At 42.5% G+C, this 14,097-nt stretch overlaps 1 protein-coding gene across 1 annotated transcript in view; it reads right to left on the bottom strand.

The window, feature by feature from the left end:
• Positions 1-13,277, bottom strand: part of BMPR1B (bone morphogenetic protein receptor type 1B) — a 394,237-nt gene extending 380,960 nt beyond the window's left edge. Inside the window, exon 1 of the mRNA XM_049104973.1 lies at positions 13,194-13,277. The gene's annotated coding sequence lies outside the window, so the exon portion shown is untranslated. The remainder of the gene's footprint in view (positions 1-13,193) is intronic.
• Between the last annotated feature and the right edge of the window lie 820 nt (positions 13,278-14,097).

The raw sequence follows: 14,097 nt of genomic DNA, 5'->3' as shown, positions 1-14,097 counted from the left end.
TTTGCCCTCCCTCCCCACCCCCCTCCCCACCCCCCACACGAACATGTGGATCAAATCAATGTTACTAAAGAGGTAGTAACTTTGCTCTGAAAAAGTGTCAGTTCTCTCCGTATAGAAATGTTCCATATGGAAGGGGGGAAAGACATCATACCATTTAGGATTCGAAATGTTTTTCAATATTTTGTCTTTATCAGTCTCTGAAGACATGTCTCTATCTTGAAAACTCTTTAACAGTCAACCTTTCTCTATGCTCGCACAGCACCTTCCACATGTAATCACTGTCTCATACAGTGTTATGCATAGGCTTCTTCCTTCCCTCAGGAGTTTCACTCAGGCCACCAGAGCTGAGTGCCAGTCATTTTGTATTATCAGTAACTAATACAACGTCTGGTTCTAACAAGCCTTCAACATTGAAGCAAGGATTTAGAATCAGACAGTCGCAGGTGAGATACAGAGTAGTCTAGATTAAGTCCTACCACCTGCTGAACTTTTTACTGTGCCTTAAATTCCTTCACCTGCTAAATGGAGATGATAATCACTACTATCTCTGGAACAGAAGAAATAAACACAGTAACCTCTTTTTTTGCTTGCTTACATATAATTGCATTTCAACCACCCACATTAATACTAAGTTTCACCTCTTATATCTTATCCACTGTCTTTCAAATTGTGAGGTTTACATATGCTAAAGCACTGAAGAATTTAGCAAACAATGGGGGGTGGCACTAGCTTTGAATTTTTTCAGGACTAATCAAGTCTCAGCAAATTAAAAGATGGGGGGAGCCTCAAGGGAAAAACCAGTGTATATAATCCATCTATTTTTTTAAAGCCCCTTGATGAGGTACTACCACAAAAGTTATTAAAAAAAAAGTGTCACCAGAGGATTACATGAACTTCTTGCTGGGGAAATGAAGACAGTGGGAAAAAAAAAATGGCACTGCTTTGGCAGGAAAACTATAAATAGGGAAGGTGCTGGACATGGTCTTATTTAACATCTTTATAAATGATGTAGAAGATGAAATGTAGATTAAATTTTCCAGGTCTGCAAAAGATCCTTTTTCCAGTACGTGAAATGCCAAGTCAATGGGATAACCCATAAGATGTCCAAAACTTTATGAGTTACTAGGGGAAAAACATCAAATAAGAGTCAAAGTGGAAAACTATAGGGGTATGCATGTAGAGAAGGAAGTAACAGATTGTACTTCTCAGGATAATGGGCCTTAGATATCATAGAAAGGAGCTTAAAAGTCACTACATTAATGTGTTCCCACATCCCAACAAACCTAACAATGGCACCAACATTTCTCAAGAACAAAAAACACAGTTTTCAACCTATTTAAAACCACAGTTCACCTTTACTTGAAATACTACATGCAGTTCCAGTCTAAAACAGCCTAGTGCTCCAAAAATATCTGTTGCTGCGTGAAGAAATTACAACTCTAATTTCACCAAAAAAAGAAAAACCATATTCAGAAGCTAAGGAAAATCCAAGCAAATAAAAATCGATGATCAAGTTGACCAGAGAGTCCTGTTAAGAAAAACAAGAAAGATGAACATCCTGTCAGCCTAAAAAGGTGAAGTCCACAAGGAAACATTACAGATGTCAAGACTCATGGGCTCCATACAATGACGGGAAGTATCAACAAGGCCAAAACAGAGCTAAAGAACTGCTGCTATACATCAAGAAGAATTCACAATCTGGTTGGGAAATAAAATATAAATCCAAGAAGTTAAACTAAAAAATTCTAATCCGTTTCAAAAAAAGAGCAGTTTATAGAGAAAAAGTAAGGTATTTGGAGAATAGAAGACTGACTCTTAAACCTGAAAGCACAGAACACCAACCCCAGCCTTCCCTAAACACATCCCCTGATGGCATTGCCTAAAGAAAAAATAATAGACTGAATCACCTTGGCACTTAAGATTCTCATCAGCTTTTCATTGTGTCTTTCCCATATGCAGTCTATTTGTGCTCTGCATTTATTTTTTGATAGTGTAGCATCTCTAATTTTAAACATCCTTTCCCCTTAGAGCAAGGTTTGATTCTCTTTTGACATGTACAGCATCAAGTTCATTCATATTGCATAAATATTTAATAATTCCATTTGTAATAAAGACGCTATTCACAAACTACAGTTATAAAATATTATTGTTAAATTGCATTACACCTTCCAGGTTTAAGAGAGATGAGCCGAAAAAGGAAGTTACAACCTCATGATAATTCAAGTTGCATACTAGAAGAGTTACAGGAAAAAGATTTAATATATAATAATAGCTTTCAAACCACAATTATAAATACATGAAATTTCAAATAAAATAGGAGCTACAAAGTACTCGGAGAAAATCTATAAAATGCAATTATTGAGTTTTGAATACCAAAGAGACTGTATAAAGGAATAAAAATTGCCTAGATCCAAGTAATATCTACAATATATTTTATATAAGTCCATGCCATTTTAAAAATATTTTTAAGATTTATTTATTTGAAAGAGAGTGAGTGAGCACAAGTGGAGAGAGGGAAAAGCAGACTCCCCACTGAGCTGACTTGGGGGCTCTATCCCAGGACCCCAAGATCACAACTTCAGCCAAAGTGAGATGCTTAACTGACTGAGCCACCCAGGCGCCTAGGCCATTTTTAGTTTTAGCTATAAGAATGCATTGCTTAATTGTTTAAAACAAGGACATTTCATAAAAATATTCAGTGGAATTATAGTTAAGTGATTTCATAACAAAAGAAAAATTTATCTTGCTGTTATTATCAGTCTATGATATTATTAAAGTATTTTTTGAGATTATGTCTACAGAATATCAAATCATCATTTCAATTATGCTAACTTAGTCAAAACTCCAATCAATCAAAAGATATAAAGCTAGTAAGAACCTTAGAAATACTCTACAAGTTCAGAATCCTAGAAATGACAATGTTTTAACCCCTCTGGTCCAGAAAAAGTATCCAAAAGAAATGATGTTTTCAAATCAAGTGCAAAAGTGACAGAAAAAATGAAGGGGAGAGAGAGAGACAAAAGCAGTGGAGAGTAAAAAGAACACAAATGAGCATTCATGTATTCCCAAAACAGCTGCAATTCTAACATCCAGATTGTGGCAGACAGAGCGAAGTTTTTTTTAAAAGCTAAATATGTTTTGGATATCTTTAAACTGAAGTAACAAGAAATATGAATATCTTTAGACATGAAGTAACAAGAAATAAAGGCATTAAGTTATAGTTCTTGTACCAAAGCATATAAAATATGTTCCCATGCTATTGATCACGAGAATAGATTTTACAAAAACTTGAAAACTTGAATTTTTCTAAGCAGTTTTCAATTTCTTCATAGCTTTCAAAAACAACAGTTTACAAAGTAAGAGAATATAGAAAATGTAGTGCACAAAATCTTTGATATGACTGAAATGTAGGTTTCAAGGCAATATAAGTATATTTTTAAAGATTTATTTATTCATGAGAGACACAAAGAAGAGAGGCAGAGACATAGAGGGAGAAGCAGGCTCCATACAGGAAGCCCGATGTGGGCCTCAACCTCAGGACCCCAGCCAAAGGGAGACGCTCAACCACTGAGCCACCCAGGAGACCCAAGATGACATATTTTTTTAAGAAATTTTGGATCATCCGCCATTTTCACAAACAACAGCACCTGCTTTTATTGATGAAGGGGCCAAAACTTAATTCTACAAAATGTTTTTCAGAAGTTAATTTATATATGACTTATCTTAGCCTTAACATACTCTATAGGATACTAAAATGATAAAATTTAAATAAGTTTAAGTCATGGAATTAATAATTTCTTACACCATCTGTATTTAAAGAAGTATACATTATTCCATAAATATGCATAATTATGGGGTAGGAAATGCCTAATTTGCCTACAAAAATCACAAGGGTTTGATGACTGAAGCAAGGAGTGAATCAGGTCCACTGAGAATTACTAAGAAAAACATAATCAGACATAAATGCCACAGAATACAAAGATCATTTTCCAAATTGGTTCCAGAAACAGCTCCTAGGTAAATTTCCATGAAAAGCTAATTTAATTCAATTAAACAGTGTAGCATGGTTTTCCTCTTTAAAAAAAGAGTTTAAATATTTTCATTTGCTAAAGATATTAAAGATAAGTGTTTTAAAGAGTGACTGATTTAATCTTGAGTGAGATGAGGATTCAAAATTGTTGAAAAGTTTTCTGAATGAAAAAGGACTTCTTAAGCATATATATTTCAAGCACTACAGCATAAATCCATCACTTAGGATTAAAACTTAGAGGTGCTCAAGTCTTCACATACTATCATATAAATACAATATATTTCCCACTCAAAATTATAAGATAAAACACTGAGGGACACTGCTTGTCCTCCGTATTAGTATATTATTAGAGCCCTACCTCCAACATGCAATGAAGGAAACAGATTTATCATTTAAAAATTACATAGCTAAACCTATTTTGGATAACTCGGGTTTCCCTGGATAACATTTCCTAGTAATCTCAGGATTATATAACTTCACTCACAGTCACTCAGGATGAGTAAGTAATGCCTCCAGAGCAGCCTGGTCATGAATTCTTCTGCGTCCATCTGGCTGCTGGCTACAACACTGGAATGACTCATAAAAATGAAGCAACCTGAGGTCACCTACTCCAGGTCTTTTAAAAAGGCTTGCCAACTGCTTACCAGGTGGTTCCAATTTCCGAATGAGAGAGAAACTCATTCTAGATACACTATTTTATTTTCATATTGTCTCTGGCCACAGAATTTGGGGAGGAAGAAAGGAAGGTCTTTTGAAATGTAGATTACCACTCATCTGAAAGCCAGAAATCACTACACTTCTTGGATTAAGAATATTAAGTAAATAAAGTCTAGTGAAAACAAGAAAGGCAAGACAAAAAAAATCTTATATTATGCTCCCAATTTTGTAAAAGAAAGAAAAGACCCGAAATAGTGGCCATTGATAACCACTATTTCTGGGTAGTAGAAGAGTGAGTGATTTTTATTTTGTTACAGTTTCCTGTATTCCCCAAGTTCACATCCACGAATACACATTCTTTACTACTAGAAAAAAATAAGAGTAAGTAGCTTTCTAGAAAATATTGTACACCATAAACTTTGAGCTCAATAAGCCCCAGAGGGGCTGGCAAAAAGTCTTTCTCTGGATAAGAAAAATACTCATTTTACTTTTAAAAAGAAACAAAGGGAAGAGAAAAACCCCAAGAACTCAGTTCCTTCTCTAGAATAGGTGTGACACCTATAGGGAAAAATTCTGACAAGATTGGTCCCTTTCTTTCAGAAGACAATAGACTGGTAAAATGTTTCATCAATTATTTATATCAATTTTTCCCAAAGTATGTTCTGAGGAATGCTAGTTCATACAACTAATAAGCGACAGAGCCAAGATTCAAAACCAGTCAACCTCCAGAGTCCCCACAGTTAACCAGTTGGCTTTGCTGATGCCCATGGGATCCTTCTTGGGTTACACACCTGACATTCACTAACAAACCACTGTTAGGCCTAAAAACCTCTATAAAATAATCGTTAAACAAAAGAAGTTTAATTCTTTCCTCTCTGTTGTCATTTAGTTTTATCAGATATAATTCAAAAGAGTTTTGATGAAATAAAAATCCACACGACTTAAGTCATTTCTATACTCTCAACTTCCAAGAGACTCATAATTTCCAAAGTTTATTTATATGGCAGCATTACTGGCCATGTTCATTTTCTTCATGCCTATCTAACTTTTTAAAAATCCTAATAAATATAAGAGTGATCATTAATGATCAGGTTATATACATTAAATGTTCTAGTTTTAAGATGAAAAGACTGGGACACCTGGGTGGCTCAGTGGTTGAGTGCCTGCCTTCATGCTCAGGTCGTGATCCTCGGGTCCTGGGATCGAGTCCCACATCGGGCTCCCCACAGGAAGCCTGCTTCTCCCTCTGCCTATGTCTCTGCCTGTCTCTTTGTGTCTCTCATGAATAAATAGATAACATCTTTAAAAAAATAAAATGAATAGACTGATATAAAATGGTGTTGTATGGTTAAGTGAAAAATGCAAATAACAATCTATATGACCTTACTTTCATTTAAAAATACAGGGGGATCCTTGAGTGGCTCAGCGGTTTGGCACCTGCCTTCAACCCAGGGAGTGATCCTAGAGTCCCGGGATCGAGTCCTGCATCGGGCTCCCTGCATGGAGCCTGCTTCTCCCTCTGCCTGTGTCTCTGACTCTCTCTCTCTCTCTGTTTCTATCTCTCATGAATAAATAAAATCTTAAAAAAAAAGAGATTTTAAAAATACATAAAGATACATAAGAAAATTCTTAAGGGGCACATATATGTATATTAAAATATTACTTTTAGGTAATGGCATAAGGCAACTGTAGGCTTACCTGCAATTTCTACTTCTCCTACCAAGATTTATTATTTGTGTCATTAGGAAAAGCTTTGAAAATTCCCACATAAAGAGCCTGGATAACAGATGCAGGTCAACAAAAGCCACTTAGAAACACCCTTTTCAGGTGCTTGTGATCTCAAGCAAATGAGAATCCTTCCTATTACTCTCTCCCACTATGCCCTATTTATCCTAATCACCAACTTGACTTGTAAATATTGTTTAGTTTTTTATTTCCTGCCCCCTCCAATCTTCATCCCAAATAAGGATAAACATCTGCCCTTGGGTAGCCACAATGCCTTGCACAGTGCCTGGCCCCAAATACTGACTCTGTAAATATACACTGCATTAATGAATGAATAAAAGAGTGAATTAAACAATCAAATTACATATATAGGAGGTATACAGAAGACAGTCAATTTAAGCGTTTAAACCAATAAATCTGTTGACAGAATTATTTATAACATCTTAGGTTTTCTATGCCACCATGGCAAGAATAGAAGCATAAAAGTTGGGGTGAAAAGCAGAAGTCCAACAGTGGTAAGGATGGCCAAGGCTTTCAGAAGCTGAATCAACAGAAAATGAGACCTTAACTGTTACAACTTCTGATAAGTTGAAGACGATTCATTTAGAAGCAAACAATTTAATAAGGTATAGACAGGAGTGTAAAAGAACCTCGAAAGGTAGTGCAGTAAATCAGAGTAGTAAAAGCAAAGGGGCTTTTCCAGAGATTACTGGAAGGACAGAACGATGGAAGGAAGCCTACCTAATGAGAAGCTGTGCCTTTCAGCGCAGGGCCACAGGCAGCCCAAGTTGATCTAACAGGGAAGAAGCCAAGAGAATTAATACCCTCTTCCCCACCCTCCCTTAATCTCCTGCTGGGGCTCCCCAATGACATAAGCCATCTGGAAACCAAAGCAGTTCATCCAGGTATTGTCTGGGAGAGCCTAAGGTAGAAGGGCTGAGAGTGGATCTGGAGGGGCAAACAGAACACTTGTGACATAGAAGGCAATGGGAATCATGCAGGAGGTTTTAACAAAATGAAGTTAGACAGGAAGAAAAGACGCCCAGATACAGAAGGGACTCCTGACTAATTGAAAAGGAGTAAAACAGTGAAAAGAACTGCTAGATAGGTTAAAAGCAAGGTGATGCCAAGCTGTCTGCAACCCCACTTGAGTAGAACACTACATTCAGTAAAAGAGGAAGGATTTGGGGATAATTCCCCAGTATGTGCACTATTCTGGCTCAACGTTTATTGGACCACAGAATAGTAGCTTATTCCCAGAAGAACTGAGAATTTACTATCTTTTATAGATGGTAGTAAAATATATTCGTTAGAGAAAACTCACTGATTTCTAACAAGATATTAATTTAGACAAAGGCACCATCATTACAGACTTCCTTGGAATCGTTTTAGAGTCATAAATCAACAAATTAACTAGTGACAGATGTGTCTGTACTTGTTTAAGTCCATGTCTCTATAACTGCTATAAAAATGACTAAAATGTTTATCTCAAGACAGCCAGGCAAGAAAGGTTCTGAAGAGATAGACGGGATTGTATCTTTCTCCCTTTAGCCAATAAAGAAACAGAGCCTTCAGTAAAAATCATTTCCAAACTTGCTACTATCTTCTAAACCTGAAGGCACATGTAGTCACATACTTGCTGCAAGACAAGAGAAATAAAGTCAGCTGAACCAAAACTATAGGTCCTCTACGAGGCTGCATGCAACCGCATTCCACAAATATTTACGAAAGCCTGCTAGATACTCGCTCTCTGCAAAGGATTGGGATACAAGGATGGGTGAGATCCACAACTACCAAGGCAGACTTCACAATGAAATTCTTAAAAAAGCATGTCATTTTCAAAGATGAAGGGTAGAGAAAAATGCCACTGAAACCTTAGTAGAGGAATTCTGACTTGCTTCCTTTCTTTTGTAACCAGAAGGCAAATTGTATATAAAATGAAGTGATGTTAGCTCAGAGCATCAAGCATCCCCGGGTAGTCCAAAGATCACCCTGAACCCTAAAGAACCTTGCCAGGGCACTTCGGCACTTCTCAGGATACGTTGCAGCTCCCGAGTGGAGAGGCTTGTAGCCCAGGAGGTATTTGGAGGAGGTAAGAAGGTGACATTGGAGAACTGAAGTACTGAGGTCTGTAATGTAAAAGGAAAAGCAACTACTGAGCCAATGGATTGCTGCAATGTAGATTAATGCGGAGCAGGGCGGGTAATGATCCAACTCAGGGACTCTTATTTAGTAATAAGAACAATGTCTGATCAATTTCTCTGGGTTCCACCCTTAGCCAAACCACCAAACTATCAGCTAGATCCTTCTCATGGTCTCCCTCATCATCTTACTTCAGACATTTTTGCTCACACTCCAGACATGCTAAGTCATATTTGTTGACTTCTCTGTATAAAATCTTCCAAGGTGGTTTAATAAGATGCTCTGAATAAAATGTATACTTCATTCCATGGGCCTGGCTATCTCTCTGACCTCATTCTTACCATTTCCTCTACTTGCCTGAATCCAATCATCAGCGTGTCCCCAACTTGCCGCTGCTTTAGAAGATAGCTGTGATGTTCCCTCTGCCAGGAAGAGCTCTCAGATTTTCACTGGGCCGGCTTTCTTGATATTCAGGGACATCCTCAGAGAGACCTTCTTCAACCATCCCATTTGAAGAGTAGCCCCAGCCACTTGCTGTCACGCTACCGTGTCGTATTTTCCTAATGTCAGTCTTCACTACTGGAAATGATCTTACTCATGTGCTTGTTCATAGTTGCTTTCACTGTCTAGAATGCAAATTCTAGGATAGCAAGAACCTTGTGTCTCTTATGATACAGAGTCCCTAAGGTATATAATAATGCCAAGCAGAGAGTAGGCACTCAAACATTTAAGTAAAATGAATGTAATTCATTCATCAGATCACTGGCAAGTAAAGTAGATGCTCTGAAAATCATGAAAACAGATTACTGCCTGATGTATGTTACATAATACCCTTTTTAAAAATCTTAATAGTACAGAGGAACTTAATACTCAGAAGTAACAAAATTTCCCTCTTGCCCGCTCCCAAAACTTCATTTCTCCTCCAGACTTTGATAAGTTTTAGTTTTCTTCAATTTTAATTATTAAGAGTGAAATGTCTTTTAAAGGCATTATTTCGGGCAGCCCCGGTGGCTTAGGGTTTAGCGCCGCCTTCCGCCCAGGGCGTGATACTGGAGACCCAGGATCGAGACCCACGTCAGGCTCCCTGCATGGAGCCTGCTTCTCCCTCTGCCTGTTTCTTTCTCTCTGTTCCTAATAAATAAATTAAAAATCTTTAAAAATAAATAAATAAATTAATGCATTATTTCTAGCCCTGTCCCCTCCTTCCTGTGAATTCTACGTGCCTCTATGCATTCCAACACTGCTACTTCAATTTCTGCCAATCACATCAAATTTAGCACATGAAAATCTGAAATTAGTTATCTCTCAGGCAAAATCAGCTTCTGCTTCTATCCTAATAACTTTCTCAACCATCCTCCAGATAGCTGGATTTAAAAGCTAGAAATTATCTTGATTATGAAGTTCAACAAGGGAGATTGCAAAAGTGGTCACTGCAAGGGAGATTGGAAAAGTGGTCTTGAAGACTTTTTTCTAAACCATGTTATCCTTTTTTCAAACAAAAGCTCACAGGGAAGTCTGATATGTAAAACAGATGAATATGCAGTTGTTCTGGGAGTTAAACCAGTGGTCTCTGAAGAAAAACTTCAAAAAGCGCCCCTAATCTGGTCCAAACTTCCTTTCTTCTTTCCCTCCACACCCCCCTCTTCCGTGCCCCCCCCCCCCGCCATTCAACACATGTACAAAAATTTATAGAGGAGAAAATTTAATCCAGAGAATTTGAATCTTTTCAGGTAGAAATAAAAAGGCTGCCCAAGATGACACAGCCCCCGGCCAAACAATGCTTAGTGTACATGCACTTAGAAATCAGTGCTCTAAAAGACAAACATGAGCCCCATGACTACGTGTAACCAATGATTACCAGTTATTGCAAAATGGGAAGTTTCAGGCATGACTTTATGGGTCAGCGTGAGAAGAAATCTTCAGAGTTTAGATAGTAATTGTTAGCTCCTCGTAATAGATTTCTCCACTTCTAGTAAAAGAAGGCAAGCAGGAGTCCAGGGGAAAGGACTGTGGCCTCATTGTCTACTGCTGAACAAGGTTTTCAAATGGTCTAGGCCTCATCCTCTGCATCTTTAATATGGATGTGTGTGAGGAGATGCCCTCTAAGCCCCTTTCATCCCTCAGTCCGTGCTCCCTTACACTACACTGTAGTATTTCCCTTGAGCTACTATACCTACAGAGAATCAGCAGCACAAGTTACAGACAAATCATCCCTCAAGAATTTTTTGACTATCTATCCTAGAGTACTGCACTGGGCAACTGGAATGGCAGAGAAAGAAAGAAATGGGACACTACCTTACCTCAATGAAAAGACAGCCCAGTGGGGAAAGCCAAGCAAGTAACCAGAGAGCAGAGAGGTAAACAGAGAGAGGTGTGCACGGAAGCCGGAGAAGCAGAAACCAGGGGGCATGTGAAAAGGAGGAAACGCGTTGCCAGGTTGGAGTGAGTGACAGTGAACTTTAGATTTGGATGATAAATCTGAGCTGAATACTGGAGGGTCCTATATATGCCAAAAGATATCACATTCTAAATTACCTTACACATTTCAATAATAAAATCAACATTTACTGTAATAAAAATATTTTATCAGGCCATCTCACACACTTTTCAAAGTTTATGAGGAAAAAATTAAGTCAATTTCCTCTTAATAAATATTATTTAATGACTGGAACATTCTGAGGGACATATATGAACACGTCATGAGTAGAGGCAGCACGTCACTCAGGGACAATTATCTAACAGAGAATTCAGACAACTCTGCCCGGGCTAAATACTGTGCAGCACCTGGCAGACAAGGTGGCAAAGCCCCTATAAATAGTGATGATTCACTAACGTGACATAAATCAGGATTTTAACTCACCAAAAGCTAACATTTTGATTTAAAATCCCAAATCAGTGCCATTAAAATTCATCAGGAGACCCTAGCACATGAGTAATGAGATCATATCAACTTCTATCTCGTGACCAAGAGGAAAAGGTGGTTTTCTAAATGGTATTTGAGATTGGACAAATAACACACTGTATCAAGTTTTGTAGCCCCAGGCCATGTTTTGCTAAAAACAAAGGTACATTATGCATGACTAAAGAAAACAGTGAAAATCAGAGCAATTAATTTCCCAGCTATGTTTCCCATAAAAAAAAAAAACCATCACTACTATGATTTGCTTACAGAACACAAACTTCTTTTGCATCACACAATGATCTAAGTGTGTAATAACTTGCATATTTCACTAAGATGTAATATCCTTCAAAACGTCCTTATAGTGAAAGTTTTCCAAAGAAATTATTGATCTCTGGAATGTCTCATGTTTTAAAATCACTGACAAATCCTTTCCTATTTTCTTTGCAGTTAAAAATAATTCTTCTTGATCACTGGAGTGTAAAGAGGCATAAGAGTACAAAGACCGAATATTTTCTTAAAAACAAATGTCCCGGTTGACAAAGGACATTTCTCATAATTTTCTCAAGACTATAATTAGGCGAGTTGTCCCTAGGATCCTAAAAATATACAGTAAGAAACACAGATATTCGTTGGCATCAGTTTAGAGCAGCAAGAAATTTCCATAAATGCTCTTTTGAGTTATTTTCAAATACTTCGCAGCTGACTCCTCTCATTATTGGAGGCTTTTGTGTTTGTTTCCACAATTCAGAAACATTTCTCAGGTGGTTCTGCTTCACTGCAGATACGTTTAGGTGTTTAGGTTCGTTCTCCTTCTGTGTTGGAGGCCATTAGGCAGCTCTCTTCTTCTGTTTTCTTTCACTGGCACCTCTAGGGCTGCTCAGTCACTGACCTCACCTTGGTGGAAAGGTGACTAAGAAAAGAGCAATTCCTAATAACTCAAGGAAACCACGCAGTTCTCGCTCCGTGAAGAACAAACACGAAGGACCCAGAAGCCAGCGGGAGTGGTCCGGCTCAAAAGGGCAGGACACCGCAGGGGGGCGGCTTCGGAGGGTCCTCTCCGGGCCTGAGACCCTCAACACCGCAAGGGACAGACAGAAAGACGGAGCCCCGACAGACACGGCCACGGGCCGACTGATGCACGCTGCGAGCGAGCGGGGGCGAAGAAAGGGAGACACAGGGAGCCGCGCCGCTGAGAGCCTGCAAGTGAGAGTCCGCGAAAGTGGAGGAAACGGGGACCGGGACGGGGACGGAGACGGGGACGGGGACGGGGACGGCGACGGGGAGCGGGAGACGGAGACCGGGGGAGGTCGAGGCGAAGCCACTGGAGACTAGCAGGGGCAGCAGCGGCGACGCGGGGCCAAGTGCGAGCCCCGGGCCGCCCGCCGCGCGCTCTCCCCGCCGCCACGCGGAGTCCCCGGAGGCTGCCGAGGCAGGTGGCTGCGCCCGCGGGTCCCCCCGCCCCCGCCCCCGCCCCGCCCGCCGCATCCCTCGGGGCGCCGGTGCCCCCGCCGCGGCGCGCGTCCCGCCCGAGCCCCGAGCACGTGTGCCGCCCGCAGCCGCCGGCCGCCCCGCACGAGGTCTCGGCTCCGGCCGCGCGCGCCTCGCGCACAAAGCCCGGGAGCCCCCGCTCCCCGCCCCCCGCCCCCCGCCCCCCGCTCCCCGCAGCCGCCCCGGGGCACCGCCGCCGGCTCGGCTGCCTCCCGCTCGCCGAGCCCCGCGCGCCCGCCCGCGCCTTACCCGCCGCCGAGCTCCGGGCCCGGCGTCCCGAGCGCCGCCGTCCCCGCAGCTCCGCCGGGCGCCCCGCGCAGGCCCGCCGACTCCGCGCCCGCGGGCCGCACCGTCCACCTCTGGCAGCCGCGGCCGCTCTGCCGCTCTGCCCCCGCCGCCGCCGCCGCGGGACTTTTTTTTTTTTTTTTTTTCCCTCGCTCCTCGGCTGCCTCTGGATTTTTTTTTTTTTTCACTTGCCCTCTCCAGCTCCCACTAGTGATTGGAGACTGAGAGCCAAGTACTTAGCGGAGGGATTACAGCCCGCGACGCACTTGGAGCCGCCCCAGCTGCGCGGCCCGGGGGAGCGGACCCGGGGCCCGCGCTTCACGCCTCCGCGGCCCTGGACGGCGCGCGAGCTCCGCACCACCCCGCGCGCCCCGCACCACCGCGCACCCCGCACCACGCTGCGCGCCCCGCACCACCCCGCACCGCCCCGCACCACGCTGCGCGCCTCGCATCACCCCGCACCGCCCCGCGCGCCCCGCACCACCGCGCACCCCGCACCACCCTGCGCGCCCCGCACCACCCCGCACCGCCCCGCACCACCCTGCGCGCCTCGCATCACCCCGCACCGCACCGCGCGCCCCGCACCACCGCGCACCCCGCACCGCGCCCCGCACCACCCCGCGCGTCCGCATCACCCCCCGCGCCCCGCACCACCCCGCGCGCCTGCATCACCCCGCGCCCCGCACCGCCCGCACCGCGCCCCGCACCACCCCGCGCCCCGCACCACCCCGCGCCCCGCACCACCCCCCGCGCCCCGCACCACCCCGCGCTCCCGCATCACCCCGCGCCCCGCACCGCCCCGCACCGCCCCGCGCGCCCCGCACCACCGCGCGCCCCGCACCACCCCCACGCCCCGCACCGCCCCGTG

Source organism: Canis lupus, chromosome 32 (assembly GCF_003254725.2).
Source record: "Canis lupus dingo isolate Sandy chromosome 32, ASM325472v2, whole genome shotgun sequence".
NCBI lineage: Eukaryota > Metazoa > Chordata > Mammalia > Carnivora > Canidae > Canis > Canis lupus.
The sequence above is the reverse complement of the archived record's forward strand: the minus strand, read 5'-3'. Positions and strand labels throughout refer to the sequence as shown.